This window comes from Saimiri boliviensis, chromosome 11 (genome assembly GCF_048565385.1).
Source record: "Saimiri boliviensis isolate mSaiBol1 chromosome 11, mSaiBol1.pri, whole genome shotgun sequence".
In the NCBI taxonomy this organism is placed as follows: domain Eukaryota; kingdom Metazoa; phylum Chordata; class Mammalia; order Primates; family Cebidae; genus Saimiri; species Saimiri boliviensis.
In genome coordinates, this window is record NC_133459.1 from 35,416,584 (window position 1) to 35,444,249 (window position 27,666).

General features: G+C 48.4%; 2 long non-coding RNA genes across 6 annotated transcripts in view; both read left to right on the forward strand.

Annotated features, from left to right (window-relative positions):
• The window catches only part of LOC120365907 (uncharacterized), a 66,826-nt gene extending 48,182 nt beyond the window's left edge, over positions 1 to 18,644 (forward strand). The window contains exons 3-5 of one of the 5 annotated variants that reach the window (XR_012512376.1): positions 11,007 to 11,117; positions 13,715 to 15,390; positions 17,474 to 18,644. This is a non-coding gene — a long non-coding RNA (uncharacterized LOC120365907). Of the gene's footprint in view, positions 1 to 11,006; positions 11,118 to 13,714 lie in introns of all 5 variants that reach the window. The other 4 variants (XR_012512375.1, XR_005580738.2, XR_012512377.1 and 1 more) reach the window with 4 other exon arrangements.
• Positions 18,645 to 18,774: 130 nt separating this feature from the next.
• Positions 18,775 to 24,607, forward strand: LOC141580231 (uncharacterized). The gene is made up of 2 exons (XR_012512378.1): positions 18,775 to 20,015; positions 21,370 to 24,607. It is a non-coding gene; the product is annotated as an uncharacterized LOC141580231 (long non-coding RNA).
• The last annotated feature ends 3,059 nt before the right edge of the window (positions 24,608 to 27,666 follow it).

The window sequence follows — 27,666 nt, forward strand, 5'->3', positions numbered from 1 at the left end:
TCAGCTCCCTTGTCCCATTTATGGGGCAATTCTGACGTTTGTTCTACAGCCTCACAGCGGATCCCCAGCAGGATTGAATCCCAGCTGCTCAGAGCATAACTCATTCATGAACACATCTTCATTGGTTCTCTTCCTTCCTTGTGTTCCTACTTCCTCACACTCTCCTTGGGATCACCTCTGATAAATTACTTGTACCCAAAGTGTTGTTTCAGAGTCTGTTTGGAAGGAGACATGAACTGAAACAAGAACCATATTAGCCTAGATTTATAGGTATATTTTCCTTTCCTTCTTTCTCTGGAGTCCTCTGAATTTTCTATCTTTAACACTTATGTAAAAAAAAACCCAGCATAATATAGAAACGAACATTAGCTTTGGAGCCAGAAAGACATGGATTCAGCCACAAACTTAATTTCTTATGAATTGTGTGTTTTAAGGTACTGCAAGTTTCCAAAATATCTTCTGCATCGCCCAAAACATTTTTCCCTGACTAGTGTGGTATTAAAGGCATTTCATGTTGCTCTTTAAAACTGATAGATAATCCATGCATATACATTCTAGCGTGCAGAATATGTGCTTCACCAGAACATATATTTCATGATCTGCTGAGATACCAGCGGTTTCCCAGTTCATGGTGCTTAGTGAGGACCTCTAGTTTCGCATTATTGAAGTCCATGTTTCCCATATACGTACTTAAATTATCAGAGTATCTGTTCACAGGTTTCTGATGCTTGTTGGGTAGCATGGGACCCCTTTGACATGCTGACTGGGGAAGGGCCTACATTCTCATCACGTGCGTCTGTGGGCCCTGTCCGTGGTCCTGATTTGGACTGAAGACCTATAGGATCCACTCTCTTCAGTGTGGGGTTCTCAAGATCATCCTTTGGAAGTGAAAAGAAAATATAAAAATGGTGATTTAAAGTGATTTATCTATTTAAAAAGGTCCAAGTTCAGCTTTACTAGTATTTAATATGTGGATTGTTATTGATGTCCTCTTATATATTGGTTAGTCAGGGTACATGGGAGGCCAAGGTGTGCTGAGGGAGGATGGTGTTCCACAGAGCAATGGGGTTAATGGTGGTATCTACCCACGTATGCCACTCCTGGCCATATAGTTCCAGTTTACATGGGACTGACTAAGGGATTCATGGATTATGAAATTTAGTTTGACATTAAGCAAAGTTTTAATCACAGGATAATTTATATACAAAAAGGTATACAAAATAAGGGTACCAGTCCACGGATTTTCACAAAGTGAACACATCTCTTATAACTATATAATCCAGATTAGTAACGAAGTTTCCAGCACCCCTGAAGCTACTTCTATGACATCTTCCCATCACTACCTACCCCTGGGTAACACTTATCCTGATTTCTAGAACCACATATGAGTTTTGCATGTGATTGAACTTTGTATAAATGAAATAATATGTTTGAGTGACTATTTCAATTCAACATTACGCTTGTGAGGCTCATCCAATTACACTGTTTTGTAGTTTGCTCATTCTCATTGCTGCACAACATTGCATTGGATGCATACACTCATTCTCCTGTTAATGGACATTTGGGTGCATTCGGGTCCTGGATATTATAAATAGTGCCACTAAGAACATTCTTATACATATCCTCCTATGAGATAATTTACTTTTAACTAAAATAATCCTCACAAGATGGGCAGATGACTTACAAATTTCCTGCAAAGATACCATGAGTTGAAGATAATACTAATAAATGCAAGCCGATCAAACAGCAAGAAAATGGAAAGGATGATACTTCTACTCCAAATAGAAAGCTTTGGACCAATGATGATTACTTAATCATACCCAGTAAGAAATTAGCCATAAAAGGAGGAAAAATCTAAGAAGATTTTTCTATGTACATGTGACCATTCATGATAAACCTTGAGAAATTAGCTAATGAGAATATGAAGTGTCTGCAATTAGCATGTGTGAATGTCATTGGTGCATGCACCAGATATTTCTGATTCTTTTAAAAAAATCGTTTCATTTTATTTTATTTCAATAGCTTTTTGGGGAACAGGTGGTATCAGGTACGTGAATACACTAAGTTCTTTAGTGTGATTTCTGAGATTTTGGTGCACCCATCACTGAAGCAGAGTCCACTGCACCCAGTGTGTAGTCTTTTATCCCTCACTGCTCTTCCACTCTTGCCACCAAGTCCCCAAAGTTCATTGTATTATTCTTATGTCTTTGTATCCTCATAGCTTAGCTCTCAGTTATAAGTCAGAGCCTACGATGTTTGGTTTTCCATTCCTGAGTTACTTCACTTAGAATAATGGTCTCAAACTCTATCCAGTTTACTACAAATGTTATTATTTCCTTCCTTTTTATGGCTGAGTAGTATTCCATGATATATACATCATGGAATATATATATACCACTTTTTTCCCTGATTCTTTTTGATTGATTGACTTCCTGGTCTGCTTGGAGTTAAGTGTGGCCATATGATTTGTGTTGGTCATTGAAATATGAGAAGGAGTGACGGGTGTCACTTCCAGGCAGAAGCATTAACAGCCAATGTGCTGTTTATCATCCTCTCTTTGCCCTTTGCCACAGGACTGGCAATGTTCTGGGCAGGAGCTCAGTCAGTCTGGGTTCCAGACTGAGGCTGAGCCAGAGCTCACCTGTGATGCGCACACAGCAGGCAACAAATTTCTACTGTTTTATGGCACAGCTAGTGGGAATATTTGTATCACAGCAAAACCAAGTCCCTTCTGACCAAATAATAATGTCTTTTAAAATGAAGCATCCAGAACACAAAGACAAACCCCTAATTTTTTTCCACTGATATCTAAAGTTATGTGTTGCTCCTGCTGATTCTTTACATAGGTTCTGATACTTTGTGACAAATGTTTAGATGACTCTTTTGAGATTTTTGTTTTTAATAGTGAAAGATAAAAAGCCACATATCATCAAGAAATGCTTGTTCTTCCTGCTTCAGAAAAAATGGATGAAATAATCTACAGAACACAATCCACAGACAAACTAAAATGCATTCCCTTGTCAGCAAATGTAGTTGGAAGATGCAAAGCGAGTACTGTTAAACACGTGAAGAAACAAGGACTAGAACAAGTCATGCAGTGTGGGTGATCTGCTCCACAATCAAATGAATGTACAGATATTTCTAGCATGTCTCAGCTTATGGTATGCACGAGATTTGGGTTTCAATAATGAAATACACAAAGAATTACTTTTTTATGAGATGTACTGAAGAAGATATGGTTTTAATAACCAATGACTTAATAAAAACATTTTTAATGAAACACAATATAAATATAGCCATTGAGAGAGTGGATGCTTAACTGCAATCCATGAGGTAGCCTGGATTAAAGTTATCGAGATTATTCCAAATGTGAAATTCGTCAGAAAACTAACTGTTGAAGTAAAGAAATTGAGGCCAGAAATGTATAAAATAATGCAGGATGTTATTGATGAGATTATGTTATCAAAATAAGACCTTAAATAGGTAGTAGAATCCTTACAATATTTTATAATGAGGATATAGAGGTTTGATTATTTTTAACGAGATAAAGAAGTTTGAGGTTATCTTATGGCAAAATACTGAAATGTGGAATTTTGAGATGTTATACATTTTTCTTTTACAAAAAAAGAAGTGTTGTAAACTTGCTGACCATTTAAATAAATGGCTGTCAAAAGTATGCTATACAACCAAGCATTAAATAAATAAATAAATATATTTGAGATGGAGTCCCCCTGTGTTGCCCAGGCTGGAGTGCACTGGCTCAATCTCAGCTCACTGCAACCTCTGCCTCCTGGGTTCAAGTGATTCTCCTGCCTCAGCCTCCTGAGTAGCCAGGATTACAGGCATGTGCCATGACACCCATCTAATTTTTGTGCTTTTAGTGGAGACGGGGTTTCACTGGTTGGCCAAGTTGGTCTCGAACTCCTGACCTCAAGTGATCTACCTGCCTCAGGCTCCCACAGTGCTAGGATTACAGGTGTGAGCCATCACGCCTGATCTAAATACACACACACACACACACACACACACACACACGCACACACACACACAATTTAAAGACAGGGTCTCGCTTTGTTGCTCAGGCTGCTCTTGAACTCCTGGGCTCAAGTGATCCTCCTGCCTCGGCCTCCCAAAGTGCTGGGATTTACAGGTGGGAGCCACCACACCTGGCCCAAACATTTTTAAAGTGAACTTTAAAAATTTGAAATAATTTTATATTACAGAAGAGTTGAAGAGCTAGTACAGAGAGTAACTGTGTGCTGTGCCCAGTTTCCCATAATGTAACTTCTTACATAATCATGATACATTTGTGAAAACTAAGAATGTGCACTGTACATTACTATTAACAAAGCTCCAGACTCTGGACTTCACCAGTTTTGCCACAGATGCCCTTTTTCTGTTCCAGGATCCACATTGCATTTAGGTGATAGAGACTTTGAAAGAGAAGAAAAAAAGTACACACATTTTCTCTGTCTCTTCATGGTACATTTGACATGTGAACAGTGACTGAAAGTGAAATTACTTTCTGAAAGAAATGAGTGCTATGGAGAGAGTATTTTTTTTAAAACAAACATTTGGAAATACTGTCATTATTTTGTGATTTTTGTGATGGAAAATGTTGTATATATATCACCTGTAATGACCCCTATATATGCAAACTTTAAAAACTTGGAAACAATATTTTAACCTATTTTAAAAAAAATCTTCCAAATTGTTTCAGAACTGATTTGTTAAAAATACAAAAATATAACACCTTTTGATTAGTTTGCAAGAGTCACTGATTGACATCAGAGAAGATGGAAATTTTCTTGCTGAATTTCAACAAAAAACTTAGCATAATTGGTGGATGAGAATGAAAAATAACTATTTAGTAAGCACAGCCGGCATTGCTGTTTTTCTCTTTAGAACAATGCATCTTTGCAAGTTATCTTTCCCTGCACCCTAAGCCATAACAGCAAGTAAAACCAAGTATCAAAACAATCTGAATTAAGAACCAGGCCTTTGACCAGCTGGAGTTTCGCTCTTGTCACCTAGGCTCGAGTGCAGTGGCGCAATCTCGGCTCACTGCAACCTCTGCCTCCCAGGTTCAAGCGATTCTTCTGCCTCAGCCTCCCAAGTAGCTTGGATTACAGGTGCCCACCACCATGTCTGGCTAATTTTTGTGTTTTTAGTGCAGACGGGGTTTCATCATGTTGGCCAGGCTGGTCTCGAACTCCTGACCTCAGGTGATCTGCCCGCCTCCCAAAGTACTGAGATTACAGGCATGGGTCACTGTGCCTTGCCTTCATTTATTCTTTTAGTGAGAGCAAAAATGCTTTGAACCATTAATATTAATAACTATGTGCAATAAAATGATTTAAAAGATTTTATCTTCATCCTAACAATTTAAGTCTAATTTTAATTATGTTCTATAATACATGTAAAATATTAATGCAGTGATACTGAAATATACTTTGTAAACAAACATGCCAAATGCAAGGATGTACCCATTTTAAAAGAACTGGTAGTGGTGGCTGGAAAAAAGTGTTTGGGATGTGGATGCCTGTGGAGCTGGTGCCTGGTAATGCTGAGGAGGGGAGAGCTCTGTGGGTGCTTGGAGGGCTGCCTGGGACAGAGCGGGTCAGAGTCACCAGGCTTTCATGGTATTACAGTTAGACATCAATGCTCAGTGCCAGGGAGACAGTCAGGACTGTCACGAAAGCAGAGGTCCAATCCCATTGCAGGTGTTGGGGAAGGAGAAGAGTCTAGAATTAAACTGGCAACCTCAGTGTCCAAAGCCATCCCCTGGGCACTCATGAGCCCACCAAGCTGCAGCCCTCCACAGTGTCTACCTCTCATAACTAGTCTGATCTGGGGTTCCCTGCAGACTTTGGTGCCAACACCCAGTGTCTTCTCTGAGTCTTGACACTTAAGATGGCTTGCCTCTATGCCGTCTGTCTGCCTAGGCCTGGTGAGCTCCTCTCTGCCCAGCATCTCCTCTCACGTAGCCCTTCTCACTGTTTGCTGGGGGTTTGTTGGAAATAGATGCTTGGTGCCACAGAGAGAAATTAGCACTGAGACAAAGGATCCTTCAACAGCACAAATTTTACTTCCTGGACTGCAGGAAGGGTACCCTCGCTAGCTATCATGCCACAAGAGTACAGTGAACAAAGGGAAACACACAAATTTATCCCTTACGCATTTGGGGTTGTCCTTACTGCTGTGTCTGACCTCTGTTGTCTGAAGCCAGACCTCACCATCTACACTAAAACCCAATTGGCTAACAATTTAAAACTTTACTAAATCAGTAAATGCAGTGGAGAGCTGGGACATGCCTGTGAGCACGTCCAGCACAGATGTCTTGGTTAAAGTACAAGGACGTAGTGTGTACTACGTGCCTGTAAGCATGGCATGTTTAACAGCTACATAGCATAGGGCTTAACAGAGTTATTAGCACAGTTATAATTTATTCTTTAACAAGAAAGGAAACTTGAAAAAGGAAGTTTTCTACTTCCCACAGGGTTCTATCATGGAGACCCACATCTTGCTTCTCTTTGCCTGGCCCACCCCCACCGTGGTGGATTGAATGATGGTCTCTAAAAAGAAATGTCCATATCCTGCCCACCCTCACCCCCCCGCAGAACTTGTGAACGTGACCTTATTTAGAAAAAAGGTATTTGCACATGTCATCAAGTTACAGATCTTAAGATGAGGTTGATCATACTGGATTTCCCTGGGCAAACTCAATCTGATAAATGTCTTAATAAGAGACAGAAGAAGACACAGACACACAGCGGAGGGAGAAGGCCACGTGAAGGCCAAGGTGGGGATTGGGGTGATGCGATCATAAGGAAGACCATCAGCCACCAGAGGCCAGGAGAGGCCTCAAACCTCCTCGAGCTTTCAGAGGGAGCACAGTCCTGCTGACATGTTGACTTAAGATTTCTTGTCTCCAGAGTGGTGATGGACTAAATATCTCTTATAAGCCACCCAGTTTGGGGCAGTTTATTAAGGCAGCTCCAGGAAATTAAGTACATACTAACTTTTTAGTCCCAGCTTGGATGCCTGGGAAGCCTCCTCTGGCCTCTATTCTGGGGTATAGCCCCTCCTTTGGGCTTCTGACATCTCCCTGGCAGGTGAAGAAGGAGTAAGTTCTCCTATTAGTACATATTCATATGTGTTAGAAATACATCCATCTATCTGATTAACTGGCACTTTCCTGGGGTAGAGGTCATGCCGTTCTTGTTAACCATTGCTGCTCTGGTGTACAGAAAAATGCCCAGCACGTGGTAAAGATGGTGACAATCACTCACATTTGTTTTACCTTTATGAGCAGAAGCTGCTGTTCTGGGGCCAGGCGCCGTGGCTCACACCTGTAATCCCAGCACTTTGGGAGGCTGAGGTGGGCAGATCATGAGGTCAAGAGTTTGAGACCAGCCTGGTCAACATGGTGAAACCCTATCTACTAAGAACACAAAAATTAGCCAGGTGTGGTGGTGGGCACATGTAATCCCAGCTACTTGGGAGGCTGAGGCAGGAGAATCACTTGAATCCGGGAGGCGGAGGCTGCAGTGAGCCGAGATCGAACCACTGCACTCCAGCCTGGGCGACAGAGCAAGAGCAAGACTCTGTCTCCAAAAACAAAACAAAACAAAACAAAACAAAAAAACCCACTGTTCTAAGGGCATTAGGGACAGTAACTTATTTATTCCTTGCCTCGTTCCTATATGGAAGGGTTATTTTTAGTTCCATTATATGTATGAGAGTAACTGTGGCTTGGGGAGGGGATGTAACTTGCCTGGGTTCACACTGCTTGCCAACAGTAGGACCGGGATTTACTCTCAGGTCTTTGGCTTGCAGCCTCTATTGTCTAAATCAGTAAGTGCTCAGTAACGATTTGTTGAGTGAGCAAATGATCCCTTCTTTGGGGTGAAGCCTGGCTTTCCTCACCTGGGTATCTTAGGGCAGTTCCTTGGTCAGAGCTTGCTGCAAGAATCCATTTTGGACACAAGTCTAGCAAGCATGGTGGTCTGGCTTTACAGCTCAGAACTGAGAAATCTGTCCAAGCTGGGGAGAGTTCTAAGAGGCAGTCATTCTGTGATGGCAGCTTGATGGGACATGGCTGGAAGGGGCGATGACTCTGGAAATCAGAGCACGACTGTGCAACCCTACCCGCCCCCACCCCCACCCCCACCTCTGCGGGCTCCAGGGCAATTGCTAGGTTCATCTCACTTTGGTGACGTGCGTTTGTTGGTGAGCCAAGTTAAACGAATTCTCAGCAGCATCCTGTGTATGGGTGTGAGCGCAGGAGGAGGCGGGAGGTAAAGAGAGAGGGGAGAGATAGATGGGGCTGTGATATATGTCAGCTTTAAAAAAATCAGAGTCAGTTAAAATCAAAATAATACTTTGGTGCCTAAAGGAGATAAACTTCAATTATCTTGAACCTTTCCTTCTGAGCAAAGCCCATTGCTGATAATGCTAAATAAATGAGGTGTTGCCGTATTAATGTTGTCAAGAATAACAAACATTTGCATAGCATTGTTCAAGCTACACGACATTTATTCTTTCCTTCACTGTATCAGACAGGAATGTTGCAAGCGTCTGCGTAAGAACTAGAAATGGCTCAAACTTGGTGGACATTTATTTGTTAATTAACTAAAAATTTCATGGTAGGCGGTCATGGGGCTGATTTGGCAGCCCAGTGTATTGTGATATCATTGAGGATCCATCCTCTTTTCCTTCTCTTCTGCCATCCTCAGATGATGGTAGTGTTTCCACCAGCAGTTGCCAGTTGGTGACTTCGACACCAAACCCTTCACTCTCCTTAGCAGTCTTGACAGCAGGAAGGAAGCTTCAAGAGCAAGCGTGCTCTCCTCACACACCTCGTTTCTTTGATCAGCGATGGAAATCTGTCCCAGAACTCCTAGTAGACTTTCCCTTATATCCCATTGGCTAGAACTGGGTCACATACCACCCCTGCCCATACCAATCACCACAAAGGGACACACAGGGTTGCCATGACTTGTTCAAAGCCATCAGGCACAATTGTCTTCTGGCCTGAAGCGGGGTGCTGCTAGCAAGAAGGAAGGCAGAATGGCCATCAGGTTGGTTGCATCCACTCATTCCACAGCGTCTTGCCCATGCCCTGTTCTAAATGTAAAAGATATGCAAATGATTAAGATGGAGTTCCAGTGACATCTGTGCTATATTATCTCCATCTTACGGATAAAGAAACTGGCTCAGATCGCTGAACCAGCTTGCCTGAAGCCCCCTCCAATGAAGGATCCCATTCCAAAGCACTTGCTCCTTCCACTACATGAGTTGCCTTTCTGATTGCCTGGAGTAACCCTGTGTGGCATGGCCTGTGTCCTCCCTGGAAGGAGGCCAACAGGATTGTTTCATGCCCTGGCCCTTTGCTGGCAGGTGCTGTTCTGCCCAACCTGAGATTTATGGAGTCCTAGCATGCTCCCACAGGACGCAGATGGAAGATGCCCCCTCTCTAACAAGCAGGCAGGCTCCCTGCAGATGGGTCCCAGATGGTGGCATTATCTGAGCAGTGGGATGGAGCCAGGAGAGGGGTGCTGGGAGAGGTGGGCCAGGCTTGGTCAGCCAAGTGTTCAGTGGAGAGTGTGGCTCAGGCTGGAGGGTTGGTGCCTGGTAGGTTCAGAGCCGCTGGCCTGTGACAGATTTGGCTGAGGTTGGCACTGTTGCCCCAATCCTGGCACTTGTCACTTCCCATGGATCAATGCCTAGTAGGGAGGGGTGTGGACTCTGGGCTCGATGAAGCCTCTGAGAGATGCTGAGCCCAGAGTCAGGAATATGAGGGGTCTTGGCTGGGTTATCACATCTACAATATGGGTCACCTTTGCGCTGTGACCACACCTGCAGAACTGAGATGAAGCAGGCTCAAGGGTCACTCTCCTGGAAGCCCAGTGTGGCCCTCTCCCACTGGTTCCCCTCAAGAAGTAATAGGAGTAGTGGCTAAAAATACAGACTCTGGACCTGGACTTCCTGCTTCTGCCTCCTAGCCTTGCCAGTGGTTAGCTGCGTAACATCAGGCTGGCTGCTTAACTTCTCTGGATTCAGCCCATAAAGCAAGACTAAGAATGATACCAACCTCACAGGATTGTTTTGAAGCTTAAGAAAGATCAAGTGTGTAAAATGCTTTGAATAATGCAGGCATGTAGCGAGTATCAGCTGAGGTGATTATTACACCAACCCCTTGACACTGTACAAACCTCACTAGCTTGCATAACCCAAATGCCAGCTGGGCGCTTCCATGTTCTTGCATATGACTTGGAGGAACTTTCCAGTCTCTATGACTTGGAGAAGTCCCACTCCCTCCCTGGGATGGCTATGACATCTTGGAGACTTGAGGTCTCTGGTTCGAATCCCTGTGCTCTGAGTCCAACTGGGCTGAAGGATCCAGCTGCTACTTCATTGGTTTTTACAACAAATCTGGTCTCACCAAGCATTCAGGATGTGCCCACACTTGAGTGGCGGCGGTGGGGGTGTCATTGGGGAGGGTCCGTCATCACAGGTGCTCTCTCACTGCTCCTTTCCCCATCCTCTCCCCTCCTGCTTTCCAACTCTTCCCCAACTGTCCCCCTCCTCCCTGGGCTAAGCAGAGGAGCATCTCTCTGAGCCACACCAGTAGCTGCCATTTATCAAGCACTTGTTATGGGTCAGGAGCTGTCCTAGGTACTTTATAGAATCACTGCATTTAAACCTCACGAGACATCTGCAAGGACGAGCTTTTGCTCTTCCAATTTTGGGGACCAGGGAAGAGGTCACACAGCCAGGACGCAGCAGATACAGGAGACAGTCCAGATAGTATGGTCTCAGAGCCTGGAATTCTACCGTTGCACTCCTTGGCTTCTTCTGAATCCCTAGCTCCAGGCGCTGAGGCTAAACTTACATCTACACGAGTTTATGGAAAATCTTTTCCCAACAAACATGTGATCTCTGCTTAAAGGCAATTCCTGCTCTAATCTGTTCCTTTTTTGTCTGTCTCTCTATGCACACAGGGAGACAGAGATGTGTGGAAGAAAGAAGGTGGACTTTGATGCTGCTCAGGTTGGAATTTCAGACCTGGCTCTTCACCTCTCTGAGGCTCAGTTTTCCCTCCAGTAAAATGGGTTAGTAACACTACACAAGGCATCGTGAGGGTCGAAAGAGATATGACAGGCACGCCTGGGTCAGTGGGTGGTCAGTAATGGGTGGCCGTTATCATCAGTATCTCTGTCCCCATCTCCCAGCATGAGGCCTAGCACAAGTAACATCAGAAAGACCTTGTTAGTTTGCATTTCTGAGTCTTCTGGGCTGGCTTCTGGTGCAGTTTCTCTGTGGTCCACCCTGTTCATCTTCCTGCCTCTAGGTGGGTTCTCTCCCACCATGGAGCCCCCTCTTCCCTTCTGTACCATCTCTAGGGGTAGAGGGGCCCCTCTTCCCAGTATCTCAAAATCCCCCTAAAGCTGGTCCGAGAGCAGAATTCATCCAGACTGGTGGGGGACAAGACTGGGTGCATGGGTGTGCCTCCCACTCACCTACCCTGCTGGCAGTGACAGCCTCACCCAGCCCAGAGAGTGCCTGGTCTGAGACAGGCCAAGACAGAGGGCCAAGCTGTATTCTTCTTGGGGTTCAGTGGGTTGGGGCTCCACTTGGCTGGGACCTTTGTGCTGGGATTTGGAAAAGAGATTTCTCTTGGGAGGGGGTGTGAATAGCAGGACCTCTTGTGCCCACAGCCTGCCCAGTTCCCACTGCAATCCCTGAGCTGCAGAGCCAGATGGGGTTAAGGGTCAGGTGCCCAGGCTCCAGGACCAGCCTGGGGCAGCTGGGCTGTGGGATCCCGGGCAGGTCCCTTCCCTATCTGGGCCTCCTTATCCTCTGCATGAAAGGGCTTGGACAGCTCCGTCCTGATGGGTGCTTGGATTCGGATTGGTGTGAAACTGTTTGGCTGGGGGTACACTGCATTCTGCGTGGACACACCCTCTAAAGGGAGTGGGGAACCTGGGTTGACCTGGCCTCTGTGAACTCTTTGGAGGAGAAGAGATCCCTCATTCCGGGCTACAGACAGGTTTGAGCCTCCCCAGAGTGGGGCCACTGACCCACTCAGTCCCTGAAGAACCTGTGTGACTGTGTTGCTGCGTGTGTCTGTGTTTGCATGTGTGATACATATGAGTGTCTGTGCTGTATGCATGTGTATGTGTGTCTAAATTTGCATGTGTATCTCTGACAAGATCTCTGTGTGTGTGTGTCTATGTTTGCATGCATGTTTGCATGTGTGCCTCTGTGTGTATATGTGTATCTTTCTCTGTATGTGTGCCTCTGGGTGTATATGTATATCTTTCTGTGTGTGTGCCTCTGTGTGTATATGTATATCTTTCTCTGTATTGTGCCTCTGGGTGTATATGTATATCTTTCTGTGTGTGTGGCTCTGTGTGTATATGTATATCTTTCTCTGTGTGTGTGCATGTGTATGTATATGTATATCTTTCTCTGTGCATGTGTGTGTATATGTATCTTTCTGTGTGTGCATGCATGTGTATACGTATATCTCTGTGTGCATATGTATGTATATCTCTGTGTGTGCATGTGTGTGTATATATATATATCTCTGTGTGTGTGCATGGGTGTATATATGTATATCTTTTTCTCTCTGTGTATGCATGTGTATATGTATATCTGTGTGTGCGTGTGTGTGTATATATATCTTTCTGTGTGTGCATGCATGTGTATATGGATATCTCTGTGTGCATGTGTGTGTATATGTATATCTCTGTGTGTGTGCATGTGTGTGTATATGTATATCTTTTTCTCTCTGTGTATGCATGTGTATATGTATATCTGTGTGTGTGCATGTACGTATATCTCTGTGTGCATGCATGTATATATGTATATATATCTGTGTGTGTTTGCATGTGTATTATATGTATATATATCTGTGTGTGTTCATGCATGTGTATATGTATATATCTCTGTGTGTGTGCATGTGTGTATATATATATCTCTGTGCATGTGTGTGTATATGTATATCTCTCTGTGTGTGTGTGTGCATGTGTGTGTATATGTATATATCTCTGTGTGTGCATGCGTGTGTATATGTGTATATCTCTGTGTGTGTGCATGCATGTGTATATGTATATATCTCTGTGTGCGTGTGTGCATGTGCATGGGTGTGTATATGTATATATCTGTGTGTGTGCATGAGTGTGTATATGTATATCTGTGTGTGCATGTGTGTGTATATGTATATATCTCTGTGTGTGCATGCGTGTGTATATGTATATATATATCTCTCTGTGTGTGTGTGCGTGTGCATGGGTGTGTATTTGTGCTGCTCATGTGCTAAACCCTAAGTGCTCTTCCCGCTCCCCCACCTCCCTGGAAACTCAGCCCCTCCTCTGGTGCACTGCAGGTCATGTCTTCCCTGTCTTCTCTGCATGGAGTGTAAAAACCCGAGTTTTTGTGTCTCAGTCACTTCCAATGGCAGGAATGGACTTCGGCAGATGAGTCGCCTTCAGAGTTGCCACCTTCTTCTGTTCCAGCCTTTCCTTTCTCTCTGTCTCTCCCTCACCTGTCTTATCCTCTCCACTTCCCCTTCACGGAGACTCTGGCTCTCTCTTGCCCTTGTTTCCCAGCCTCTGCCTCTGCCTTCCTCCTTCTGTCTCTCCGCTCTTGGTCTCTCCCTTCCTTGCACCGCATCTCTCCCTGTCTCTGTCTCCCTCATCCCCAGCACCAGCCAACAGCTGATCCTCTGGGAGGCGTGAAGACCGAGTTGGCAGCTGAGGAGCTGTGAGGGTGCCTAGCCAGGCACCGAGTGGAGCTGTTCCGCATTCAGGATGGGCGATGGCAGCTTCTGGGAAGGCAGAGGAGCCCCTCGGTGGGCAGGAAGAGGAAGAGCTGCCGGGAAGAGCTGTGGAGTCAGGGTCAGTTTACCCCCAGGAGGGGACCAAGGTCTTCAGGGAGGTGGAGACGGGGTGGATGGGGGATGAGGTTCTGAGGCTGGCGTGTGCATGTGTGTATAAAGCCTGGAAGCTCCCAGACAGGAGAAGCCTGCTCTTCTGGGTCTTGTCCCTGACTCCCCCAACCCAGCATGTGCCTGGGCACTAACACACGGAACCCTAGCCAATGTTATGGGAGCCCATTTTCTGGGAGCTCTGGCGGCAGCAAACTGGGAGAGAGCTGCTAGTCTGGGAGCAGAAGTACCCAGCATGCATCACTGCACCGTCAATTATGCTGAGGGCTCTGGAGGGGAACCGGGAGGCAGGGAGCAGGAGTGAGATCTGTGGGCTCCTTGCTCTCCAGGGCTCTGACCATGCTGCACAGCAGTGACAGTGGCCTGAAGGACAATGACTCAGAGTCACCTTGTGTTCTTCAGAGAGCTCACAGCTCACAGAAGCAGGCTGTTCTGTTTTCAGAAACCAAGTCGCCTAGAAAGAACACACAAAGTGACAAACTCCTATTCATCCTTCAAAGCCCAGCTCAGATGTTACCTTGTCACAGGAAACCCTGCATGACTCTCTACCTACAGGGACTCTCTTCTGCAGCACATCTCTACCTTGCACCTGTTTGTGTCATGACACCGAGCCCACCACTTGGTAATATTTATATATCTGTGTGTCCTCCTCATGAGACTAGGAGCTCCTTGAGAGTGGGGCAAATATCTGATTTATTTCTCTAATGTATAACATGAGGTGAACCTGGAGTGGGTTTCTGAGTCAGACACACAGATCCTCAGCTGATGGACTGGGCTAGAGAAAGAGGGTTGGGCAGGAAAAGATGCTTCAGGTCCAGGGACCTATTTTGAATGTCCCAGGGAGTGGCCGGGTGGTGGGGTAAGTGTAGCTGCCCCTCCTGAGAATCACGACACCAAATCTTAATGGATCAGCTGGTGAGCACTATGGACTGAGACCCTGGGTCAGGAACAATATGGACATGAAGGGAGGTGGTGGAAACTCTACTCTACTTGTTTTTGAGACGGAGTTTCACTCTTGTTGCCTAGGCTGGAGTGCAATGGTGTGATCTCGGCTCACTGCAACTTCTGCCTCCCGGGTTCAACCGATTCTCCTGCCTCAGCTTCCTGAGTAGCTGGGATTACAGGCATGCACCACCACGCCTGGCTAATTTTTTTGTATTTTTAGTAGAGACGGGGTTTCTCCATGTTGGTCAGGCTAGTCTCAAATTCCTGACCTCAGGTGATCTGCCCACCTCGGCCTCCCAATGTGCTGGGATTACAGGTATGAGCCACTGCACCTGGCCAGAAACTCCATTCTGAAGGAGAGACATAGCCCTGACCCAGAGACCTTCAGTCAGAGGAGGATGAGCATGGTTCTGTCCCTCGAATGGAGGAGGGATGTGCCTGTAGAGGGGCTGTCTCCTCACCCTGCAGGCTGGTTTATCACAATCCAGGTAACATCTGTCTGTCTGTCTGTCCGTCCTCTCTCTCATTCAGCTTTACAGCAATTCCTCCACCCCCCATCCTGTGTCTAATGAACCTGACATTCAGAGAAAATGTCTTTGGTAAAGGTCACGAGAGGGAGGTGGCATTCTTGCTGACAGCACCTGTCCTTCCTGCGCCAGCCTCCCTCCTTCAAGACAAAGTGCCAGGACTACATCCTACAGAACCCACATCTGTGCCACCAGTCACCACCCCTATGCCTCCCGGTCTTCATAAACCCTCTCACCTAGACAGACACAATGCAGGTTACTCATTCTCCCTGCTGGCTGAGGAAGATGCAGAATGACTCAGACCTGGCCCTACCTGGCAGGGTGTAGGGTGGGCATATCCTGGGAGCAGCCAAGCTGAAATCCTGGCTCCAGGGTGTATCTGTACGGGGAGGTAAAAGATGAGGCCAGCAAGAGAGGGAGAACCTAGTTGGTGAAAATCACGCATTCCAGCCTCAGAAGCTTGGCCTTGATCCTGAGGACACTGGGGAGTTGTGAAAGAGTGTGAGCTGGGAGATGCCATTCACATTTGTGTTTTGAGAAGATTGCACTGGCTGCAGGATGAAGGATGGATGCAGACGGAGGCAAGAGGTGACGGTGGCCTGGTCTAAGGCAGTGGATGGATTGGAGAGAGTTTCTTGGCTAAGGGAGAGGAAGTGGTGGAAGATGGAGTGCAGTTTTAGCCCTGGTGGCTAAGTGGAAGGTGATGCTGTTTATTGAGATGGGAGGAGCAGGTTGGAAAAAAGATGATGAGTTATTATTATTATTATTATTTTTGAGATGGAGTTTCGCTTTTGTTGCCCAGGCTGGAGTGCAACGGTGCAATCTCAGCTCACTGCAAACTCTGCCTCCTGGGTTCAGGCAATTCTCCTGCCTCAGCCTCCCGAGTAGCTGGGATTACAGGCATGCGCCACCACACCTGGCTAATTTTGTATTTTTAATAGAGAGGAGGTTTCTCCATCTTGGTCAGGCTGGTCTTGAACTCCCGTCCTCAGGTGATCCGCCTGCCTCGGCCTCCCAAAGTGCTGGGATTACAGGCCTGAGCCACTGCACCTGGCTGATGAGTTGGTTTTGAATATGTTGAGTTTGCTTGGGAGGTGGAGATGTCCAGTGGGCAGTTGGAAGGAGGATCTGGAGCTCGGGATAGACGGAAGTGTGTGCAGAGAAGGCAGACTTGGAGGGAGCTGTGCTGCAGGTGGTGACTGAAGCCGTGGGGTGGACGCGATTTCAGAGCGATGGTGTGAGACCAAGAAGTGGGGAGGGCCCAGGACAGCGCCATCAGGGACGACGTATTGAGAGGCGGGGCATGAAGAAGAGGCCATGCTGGAGTCTGGAAGGGAGCAGTCAGAGGAGAGGACTTCAAGGGGAGAGTGGCCACCGGGACCGCCTACTGGTCAACCCTCAGAGGCAGCCTTGGCCGTTCTCGTTTCACAGGTGTAACAGCACAGTAACTTGCGGTAGAGCTCGGAGTCAGGTCTGGCTCTAGCACATTCCAAAGGCCAGACTCTTGGCTACGCTTCCACTTCTACCTACAGAGGCCGGTCACCCACAGGACATCCATGTTCAGTCCTCAATCCAGGGGCGCCCTTGGGGAGGGCGGGCTTGAGGAGGCCTGTCTCACTAGACATGAGATCTGTGTTAGTTACGCTGCTCTTAACCACGTGCCTGGGGAGGTCCCAGCCATTCTCCTCTCAACTTTTGCCTCAGGTTAACTCCATATGACTTATCTTCTGCCTCAGATTCCCTGCTTAGCTCTCACGATTCCCAAAGGGACTGGAGTCTACCCTGAACACCAATTTAATAATTGCTGATATTTCCGTGGCACACCCTGCATTCTAGCCTCTCTCTATACATAGTCTCCCCGAAACCCTTGAGATAGATGGCATTATCTGTTTTATAGATGGGGAAACTGAGGCACTGAGCACTTAGGTACTTTGCCCAAGCTCACACAGCTGGCAGATGTCAGAGCTGGGATTCAGACCTAGGCGGCGTGTGCTCTTCACCACTCTAAGCCCCTCCTCTTGGCTCATGGCCATCTCTTCTTCAGATCCAATTTCCTTCTGTGAATCTCCTGATTACTCAACAACAGAAGGCTGGGCGGTGCCTGCCACCCGTGGATGATGGGAATGATGGTGGTGACGATGGGGACACTTAGGATATCACCCTGCCTGTTGTCTCAGAAGATCACGCCTCTCTCTGGTTCCCCCTCTGGTGCAGCTGCAGCCTTTGATGTTGGGGATGGATTCGCCTGGAGCCATCAGCCCTTGGAACCTTGCGTTTCAAGGATGTTAAAGGGGGTGGTTTCAACAACTTGCTCTCAGACAGACGTGGTTCAAGTCTATGGGAACTTGGGCACATGACTTAAATCTGTCCATGCCTCTGGTTCCTCTTCAGTAAAATGGTCACAACAAGAGCAGCCCCCCCGCCCCGGCACACAGGATGGGGGAGAAGGATGTGATTATAAATGGCAAAGCTTTGTGCATTCGTACACCTAACCCAAGCCCTGCTCCCAGGCCCCGCAGAGCAGTTGAGAGTTCGTGTGGTTGTCCCATTAGGAAGACCGGAGTTCGAATCTTGGCTTTTGTTACCCCCTCACTGCCTCCCTCCGCCTCAGTTACTTGATTTATGAAGTGGGGGTAATAACAGGATCTACCTCATGGTATACAGAAGCAACTGCTTTGTTCAAACCACCGCTGTGTGCAGACCCTTTGTCTTTTGGGAAAGAGGCGTAATTTTTCTCCAGGGTGGGTTGTCCTTTGTTTAGCCACATGCCTGATGGCTGCTTTTTGAGGGAAAAAATGCCTCCCCTCCTCCAAGGGCATGGGCTCAGCAGGCTGTGGCGAGGCAGAGCAGCCCTGCCCGCTCCACTGGAGCAGGAGCTGCCGCTGCCCTTGTGCCCCAGCCCTCCAAGCTCAGCCTCTGCGGGTTCCGAAGCCTCCCAAGGAGGGCTTTCTCAGAGCCTGCCCAAGAGGTGGGTTGGACCTGCCAGGGAGTCACTGCCACTGGCAGCAGCCTTCAGCCAATAGTGGATGGAAGCTGGAGGCTAAACACAGCTTCTTTGACCCTTGGGTGGGCTGACTCTGAGATGTGTTCCACACCGTCTCACAGAGGTTCCAGTGAAATGGAGCCCCTGTTGCCCACAGTGATGGCTCATCAGTACTCTGTATTGGCTCCATTCCCCTTCCCAAACCCCTTCCTTTTCTCCCTTCCCCTCCCCTCCCCTCCCCTCCCCTCTCCTCCCCCTCCCCTTCCTTTTCTGTCTCCCTTCCCCTCTCCTCTCCCTTCTCCTCTCTTCCCATCCCTTCCCCTCCCCTTCCCTCTTCTCTCTCTTTTTCCCTCCCCCTCCCCTCCCCCCTTTCCCCTCCCCTCATTTTCTTCCTTTCCCTTTCCCTTTCTCTTCCCTCCCTCCCCATCTTCTTCCCTCTTTTTCTCTTCCCTCCCCTTCCCTTCTGTCTTCCCTGTTCCCCGACCCATGCTTCCTGGGAGCACCTCCAAAACAATGACTTGCACTCACATCCTTACGTCAGGTCTTCTTGGTGAATTCAGCTGAAGACATCCAAGATGATGGGTGTCTCCCCAAGATATAGGAGAAGAGATGGAAGAAGGGCTTTGAGAGACGGGGAGCCTGAGCGACGTGGTGGTAACAGATAGGCTTGAATATGAGCCACGGCCAGTGAACCTTACCAGGAATGGCTGAGGCTCAAGAGCGTGGCTTTGATTTTCAGTCATGTGCTGGGCCGTCTGACCACTCTTGTTATCCTCAAACCTCCAGTGAAACTCACTCATGTGGGACGGCGTTGCACTCCCGGGAGCTTTGGGGAATCGAAGGAGAGGCTGCACAGTTCTTTGGGTTAGCTCAGGGGAGAGAGAAGGTTCTGCTGACAGGAGGCAAGACCCCAGTGAGACTGAGACTCAGCCAAAGGAGAAACTGGATAGGAATGATATTGAGGAGAAACATAAGTCTCGTCAGGGCTTGTCGGGGCTGCAGGATTTCCTATCATATGTGGGATGCGTGCGGGGACCGTTTTGCTCACATATTATGTGAAGGATGAACCTTAAGACTGGACCCTGTAGGGACATCCTGGTGCCTGGAAACTTGAACTTATGTGTGGGAGACACCTAGCACAGTGCTTCGCTCACCCTCCTGGCTCAAGAGATGGGAGAGAAGGCCCTTTCTGAGAAAGGAAGTTTTCTGTGCAAAGCCAGGCACTCACAAGGGGATGGAAGCGTAGCCTCAGAGAGCTGAATCTGAAGCCCTGGAGTTAACCTGCCAGGCCTCCGGGAGCCCTCTCCACTCCTCATTCTCTCCTTTGTTAAGCAGAAAATGCCAGTGCAGGCTGCTGCTCCTCTGGTTAGCTTTCTGGATGTTCTTCCTAGAGCATTCCTTCTAATGTGTGGCCAGGCATATCCAGGCATAGATGAGAAGTTGCTAAGTGATCAGGAAGCAACCATTTTCATCTCTCCCTTTGGTCACAGCTGCAGTACTTTTCTATCTGCCCCAGGGCCTTTGCACGTGGGGCTCAGAATGTCATTCCCCCAACACCTCTCCTCTTTGCCTGTTCCTGCCTGTCCTTCAGATCTCAGCCCAGGTATGACTTACTAAGGAAAACCATCCTGGATGCCAGGTTCCTTTCTCACAGGACTGTGTATTTTCCTCCAAAGCTCAATCTATATGATTATGGGAATAGTGTCTTAAGCCAGAAAGCACCATGAGGCAGGGGTTGTGCCTGAGTCTTTTCTGCACTGTTCTGCCGGCATCAGCACAGCTGGCTAGAGAAGGTGCTCAACAGATACCTGCTGAAGAAATAAAGAAGGTGTTCTTAGCCCCAGGGTAAAGGGAGGAACTTGGTTTTCATCTATGGGTTCCAGGGCTAATGAGGCCCCTGCATGGTCATCCTCCTACTCTCATGCCTCCGGGGGAGCCATTCTCCTGCTTAAACCATGAATGATCCCCAGCCCTGGTACAACTTTCCCCACTGTGCGACTGGGCAGCATTACTTGTGTGGAGATGCCGGTATGCATTACATGCCCAAGGATCACATGGGATGTATGTTTGGAAAATCAGAAGGTAAATTCCCTCCCTCCCTTCCTCCCTCTCGTCCTTCCCTTCTTCCAGTCTTCCTACTTTCCTTTCTTCCTTCCTTCCTGTCCTTCCTCTCCTCTTTTTATTTTTATTTTTAATTTTTATTTATTTATTTTTTTTGAGACGGAGTTTCGCTCTTGTTACCCAGGCTGGAGTGCAATGGCGCGATCTCGGCTCACCGCAACCTCCGCCTCCTGGGTTCAGGCAATTCTCCTGCCTCAGCCTCCTGAGTAGCTGGGATTACAGGCACGCGCCACCACGCCCAGCTGATTTTTTGTATTTTTAGTAGAGACGGGGTTTCACCATGTCGACCAGGATGGTCTCGAACTCTCGACCTCGTGATCCACCCGCCTCGGCCTCCCAAAGTGCTGGGATTACAGGCTTGAGCCACCGCGCCCGGCTCCTCTCCTCTTTTTCTCTCCCTTCCCCTCCCTTCTCCTGCCCTTTGCTTCCCTTCTCCTTTCCTTTCTTTTCTTTTCTTTCTTTTTCCCCTGTAGTGTTTGGCCTTTTAAATGCTAATGGACACAGAGCATCTCCAGGAGGAAGGGTCTCCTCTGCAGCAGGTCCCGTGGATTTGACCCTGGGATTTATTGATGTTGCAGAGCAAACTTGGGATTTATGGTTAGAGGCAATTCTTGAGGAAATGTTGGCCTACAAAGTCCAAGTTTTTTAGCCTTATGCTTCCGGTTCCTAAAGACTTGGGCCCTGAGCCTCTCAACGCCCTTAACCTTCACTCTTTGCTCCAGCTGCCCAAGGAAGGGCAGTTTCCCAATCACCGTGCTCTCTCGTGCCTCCATTCCCTCTGTCAGGGCAAAGGGAATCCTGTTACCCGCTGGCTGAACGCCTATTCATCCCTCCAGGCCAAGACCAAGTATCACCTCCTCTGTGAAGCTCTCCCTCGCCTTTCTCTGTGTTCCCAGAGTCTCCAGGATGTTTTTCTAACGGAACATGACCAGAATCTACTGTAAGGAACTGCCCACATAACTGTGCTCCCTTTAAAGTTCCCACCGTCAAGTCAAGGCCACGTCTTATGGCCGTGTCCCCAGTGACCGACATAGGACCTGCATGTTTATTTGCATAATGTTTATTTGCTGAATCATGACGTGAAAGAGAGTTAAAGTGGAAATGTGTTTTCAGCCTTAAAAACAGTAGCAAGAGGGACAGCAGAGCCTCAAAGAGTACATAAAAGGTCAGAGAATGGGGTAAAGATGGGGATTGGGTGAGCTCAGCGGGTTATCTGCACTAACGAAGGTCATAGGCCAGACTCCATTGGCCACTTCCGGGTCCTCCTCTCACACAGCCTCTCATGGACATTGAACTGTCCCCTCTTTCCTTCCTGACACATGGACTCCTGTGGACTTCTAGGATACCACATTCCAGCTCACTGGTACCCCCACCACCTTGGATCTCCAAATGTTGGAGGGCCCAGGGGCTCAGTCCTGGACCTCTTCTCTGTATTCATTCTCTCCCGAGTGAGCTCGTGGAATCCGCCAGCTTCAAGTGTCACCTCTAGGCTAATATCTCCTGTCTTGCCCTCGCCACTGAGGTCCAGATGCACTTACCCAGTTATCTATCCAAAAGCTCTACGTGGTTGACTAATAGGCACCCAAACTTAACAAGACCAAAGCAGGATCCTTGATTGTCCCCTCCATGACATGTGTTTCTCCTCTGATCTTTCCATTTCAGGAAACAGCATCCTTACTCAGCCCCTCAAGCCAAAAGCCCTTAAGCAGGCCAATCCATCAGTCAGGCCTGCAAGCTGTATCCCTAAACATACCCTCGGTCTCCCCCTTTCTGACTATCTCCTCTGTTATCACACCGCTGTCATCTCTCGCCTGGACCATCACAGCAGCCGAACTGGTCCCTGTTTCCTCGCTTGCCTCCACAATCCTTCCCGTAGCTACAGACCACAGGGACTTAGAAAGAGTGGGGGCTTCAAAGTCAAATCTGGGTTCATATCCTGGTTCTACCATGTATTATCGGTGTGACCTCGAAGGAATGACTTACCTTCCCTGAGCTTCAGATCCCCATTTGTGGAGAATAGGGATTAAAGCAACTAACTTGCTTTGGAGATGAGGTGTCCATGGGGTCTTCTCTCCTACAGCTGAAATAACAAAATGGGGCTGAATTTGAATTTACTAGGAAAACACAAAATCAGACTAGACATGTTGGGAAAATTGCACTGGGAAATATACACATGGTAAGTTTTGTGACCGTCATAATTGTACCTACTACGTGTTTGCTTCATGTTTGCTTTTTAAAACAACCCCGTGAGACACACCCATGTGGAGACACACCATGGGAGACTCAGAGTAGTTAAGCAACTTGTCCAAAGGCACACAGCTTGTAAATAGGAGCGCCACATTTTGCACCCTGGTTCCCTGATGCGGGAGAAGCCTGTGCTTTTACTTTGTATGGCTAGAGCAGATGAGCTCAGGCGCATTCAGGGTGGTGTGACTGTAGCCTGCGTGGCTAGATCATTGTGCAATACAGCCTCACCCACGTGCAGGCAGAGAGAGCCCCGGGGTTGGAGTTGGACTTGGCTTTGAGTTTAGGCTCCGCTGTTTGTAAAAATAAGCCTCAGCCAAGCCACTAAATCTCCCAGAATCTCTGTTTCCTTCTGAGAAAAAAAGTGTCAACAGTATTACCACATCAGAAGGTGTGTTTGTCCATTTTGTGTCACTAAAAAGGAGTATCCAAGACTGGGTGATTTTTCTTTTTTTTTTTTTTGAGATGGAGTTTCGCTCTTGTTACCCAGGCTGGAGTGCAATGGCACGATCTCGGCTCACCGCAACCTCCACCTCCCGGGTTCAGGCAATTCTCCTGCCTCAGCCTCCTGAGTAGCTGGGATTACAGGCACGTGCCACCATGCCCAGCTAATTTTTTGTATTTTTAGTAGAGACGGGGTTTCACCATGTTGACCAGGATGGTCTCGATCTCTTGACCTCGTGATCCACCCACCTCGGCTTCCCAAAGTGCTGGGATTGCAGGCTTGAGCCACTGTGCCCGACCTTTTTTTTTTTTTTTTTTTTTTTGAGATGGAGTCTTTCTCTGTTGCCCAGGCTGGAGTGCAATGGCACAATCTCGGCTCACTGCAACCTCCACCTCCCGGGTTCAAGCCAATTCCCTGCCTCAGCCTCCCAGATAGCTGGGACTACAGGCATGCACCACCACACCCAGCTAATTTAGTTTTATTTTTAGTAGAGATGGGGTTTCACCATACTGGCCAGGCTAGTCTTCAACTCCTGACCTCAAGAGATCTGCCCGCCTTGGCCTTTCAAAGTGTTGGGATTACAGTGGCCAGCTGAGACTGGCTAATTATAGAGCAAAGAGGTTTATTCTGCTCCTGGTTCTGCCCTCTGCACAAGCAGGGCACCCTCACTTTCTTCGGGTGAGGCCTCAGGAAGCTTTTACTCACGGCAGAAGGCAAAGGGGGAGCAGGTGTGTCGCGTGGGCAGGGAGGGAGCAAGCGAGAGAAAGAGCAGGAGGTGCCAGGCTCTTCCTAACAATCAGATCTAGCGATGGCTAACAGACTGAGAACTCACTGGTTAGTGTGGGCAGGGCGCCAGGCCACTCATGAGGAATCCACCCCCTTGATTCAAACACCTCCCACGAGTCCTCACCTCCAGCACTGGGGATCACATTTCGACATGAGATTTGGAGGGAACACACATCCCGACTATCTCAGGTGGCGTGAAAGCAAATGCAGTATTATGTGCTAAAGTATCCTGGAAACTGCAAACACATCAATGGTTCTTTCCTCCTGTAGTATTTGTGGAAAACATGAGCCCGGAGAGGCCGCGCTGCTCTTTGGGGCTCAATCCTGCTTCTTCGTGGGCTCTTTTACGTCCAGCATCACGATGCGGTCCCCATAGTCCGTCTTGTTTTATTGACTTAGTTTGCCTATCAGACTCTCTCCCAGGCTCCGTCTTTCTCTCCCACTGCCCCGGCCTCCTGGGAGTCCTGCCTCGAGTCCACACTTGGAAGAAAATACCTGCGGCAACAACTCCCATCGTACATGGCGGGTATTCTCACCCCTGGGGAACACAAGAGTGTTTTTAGTCCACATGTAATAGTAAAGATTTTCTCGAGTTCCCATTTCCGGAGATACATTTTTTACCTGGGATTGGAGTCGGGAGAGGCTGCTTCCCTTCGGACCTGCGGCCTCTTCTGTTTCCTGTGATAAAGGCCCCAATCCATGCTGGGCCTGAGGAGTTGAGCGCAGTGATGCCTGTGGCCAGTGGGGGGCAGCAGAGGGCAGCAGAGCCAGAAGCGCGAGGGGCTGGCAGAGAGGGCGGGTGGGTGGTGCCGCAGCTGCGGAGAGGGGCCCTGGGCGAAGCCCGTGGCTACTGGGTCTGCTCTGCCCCAGATCTCCAGGCCACACTTTCTGGGCAGGCCTGGATTAGACAGCAAAGATGTGGAAACTGTTTCCAGAAGGCTGGTGGAGAGGACATGTCAGTAGCAGTGTGACAACATGGTGGTTTCAAGTGACGGAGACTCAGTTTGAACCAGGCAAGGCAAAAAGAAGACTCTGTGGCTCACGGAGCCCGGGTTCCAGGGAGAACTGCAACCGGGAGCTCCAGTGCTATCAGGATCCTCTCCCTCCTCTGTGTGGGATGGATCCTTTCTGCCTGCAGATTGGTTCCTTCCGGGGACCGGAACTACCGCCACCAGCAACTCTTGGCTCAGATGTTCCATGGTTTGCTGTTTTCCCTGAGTTCTGATGGGACCAGCCTCAGGGGCGGGACTTCCATTGTCCCAGCGGAGTGCAGTCCTGCTCCCCCTCTGCGGCTGGGGTGGTGTCCTCTGACCGGGAGCTAGGGCTGCCTCCGGAGTGCTCTCCAGGTGAAGGGCCCTTTCTGTGGAGGAATAGATGGGCACTGAGCAGATACAGCCATTCACATCAACACAGCCTGCCGTGGGGTCCAACACCTTCCCTTCGACACAGTGGCACCAGCCCATGTCTCAGATTTGTGAACTGACTTTCAGAAATCAGGGTGGCAACTTCACCCACCTCCACTTCCTGAAATGAAGGGACAGTGTCCTAGGAGGACCGCAGGGTGTCTCTCCATCTTCTTTTTTTTTTTTTTCTTGAGAGGGAGTCTTGTTCTGTCATCCAACCTGGAGCGCATTGGTGCCATCTCGGCTCACTGCGACTTCTCCCTCCTGGGTTCAAGTGATTCTCCTGTTTCAGCCTCCTGAGTAGCTGGGATGACAGGCACCCACCACCACGCCAAGCTAATTTTTGTATTTTTAGTGGAGATGGGTTTTACCGTGTTGGCCAGGTTGGTCTTGAACTCCTGACCTCAGGTGATATGCTTGCCTCGGCCTCCCAAAGTGCTGGGATTACAGACATGAGCCACCGCTCCCGGCTGTGCCTCTCTGTCTTAAATTCACCTCTCTGCCTTGGTGAAAGTGGGCTCGAGGCAGGGGTCATCATGAAAGAGTGCCTGAGCTGAAGGGCAGGAGAGGAGACAAGGGGTCTGAGTACCTCAGCGAGGCCTCAATTAGGATCAGCAAATTAGAGATTGCTGCAAATGTTCTGCAAGATGCATTGTATAGAGTGACTCACTCTGTGCCTGACATTTCCTGATAGCCCTGAAAGCTAAGCAGGGGCTGCTTAGCGTTGCAATAAATGTCATCATCTGAACATTATTTCTGGTGTCTTCTGACTTGCTGGGTTATCTGGTGAGTCAAAGATGATAGGGGGTCTGTGGAGATTTTAGGAGACCCGAGCAGTGTCCTGGAGCCCCTGGAGAAGGAAGCAACAAAAGATGGGGAGAATGGTGCCACACACATCTGGTACAGGATCTGCCACGAGTCTGGTGGTTGGGGAAAGGCATCTTCCCCAAACCATTCAAGTCAGAAATCTGAGCATCGCCCTCAAGTTTCACTGCCCCCCCCCCGCCCCAAATCCAATCAGTCATCAAGTGTCCTGGATTCCTCTTCCTTAATATCATTCAAATACACCCTGGCACAGGACTGAGGGACCTGGCCAGACCTGGAAGACCTTTGGGCAGTTTTTACCCAATTCCTTAACATGTGTAAAGCATTCAAATGCACCACGTTGCTTTACCCTACCAGCCTTTGGTTCCATTTTACAGTTGAGGAAACAGAGAGAGGAGACAGTGACTTGTTTAGAAATCGAAAGTCAGTCAGCAGAGTTGAGACTGGGACTCAGGTTTCCTGATGCTCAAACCAGGCCACTCTCTGTTCTCTGGAGAGTGGAACAGAGGCTTCTGGAACAAGGAAAAAAGAAGGCAGCTGCTGGGGACGCAGGCCTAGACACCTGGGGATGGAAGCCCGACCTGCAGGCAGCAGTGAGGTCCAGGCCTGGCAGCACCCTGAGTGCAGGGCAGCTCTGGAGAGTGAGTCCCCCAGGCTGCCGCACTGAGGATTCCCCACTGCTGAAGGCCCTTGGAGCAAATGGGTGCATGCTGACTTTTCCTGCGGACGATCGCACCCCACCTTTTGGGACTTCTGCACACCCAGGTCTATCTCTTGAGCTCCGATCTGCATCTGCATCTGGAACATCCCCTTAGAAAGCCCGCAGGCAGCTCAGACTCCCTAGCTCTCAACCCGTCGGCTCTTCCTCCGTTCCCCAGACTGCTCCTTCTCAGGGGTCTGCCCTCTCCGTGGAAGACATCTCTCCCAAATCATTCCAGTCAGAAATCTGATCATTGCCCTCAAATTCCACTCCCCCTCTGCCCCAAATCCAATCAATCACAAAGTCTCTTAGATTCTTCTTCCTTAATATCATTCAAATACACTCTGGCACAGGTCCCATCCTGTGCCAGGTAAGCCAGACCATGGAAGCTGGAAGGGCTTCTCCAAGCAAGCTTCTTCCCAGGAGATGGTGGGGGTCTCCACTTGCCAGGGCTGAGGTTGAGGCATGAGGAGAGGTGCACCCATTGGGGAGGGGGCAGCAGACTTGGCATCCTTTGGGGAGGAAAGTGGGCACAGAACAGAACTGTTGACAGACTCCGGGCTGCTATATTGGGAAGATTTGACAACACACACAAGGAGAGAGTGAGGGTGCGTTGATGGCTGGTGAGAGGCGCGGGGGCTGGCTGGGGACGTGCCGCCACCGCCCACGCAGGAGGAAGTTGGGAACAGATTGCTTGGGACCCGTGCCAGCCTCCTGAAGAGCCATTTGC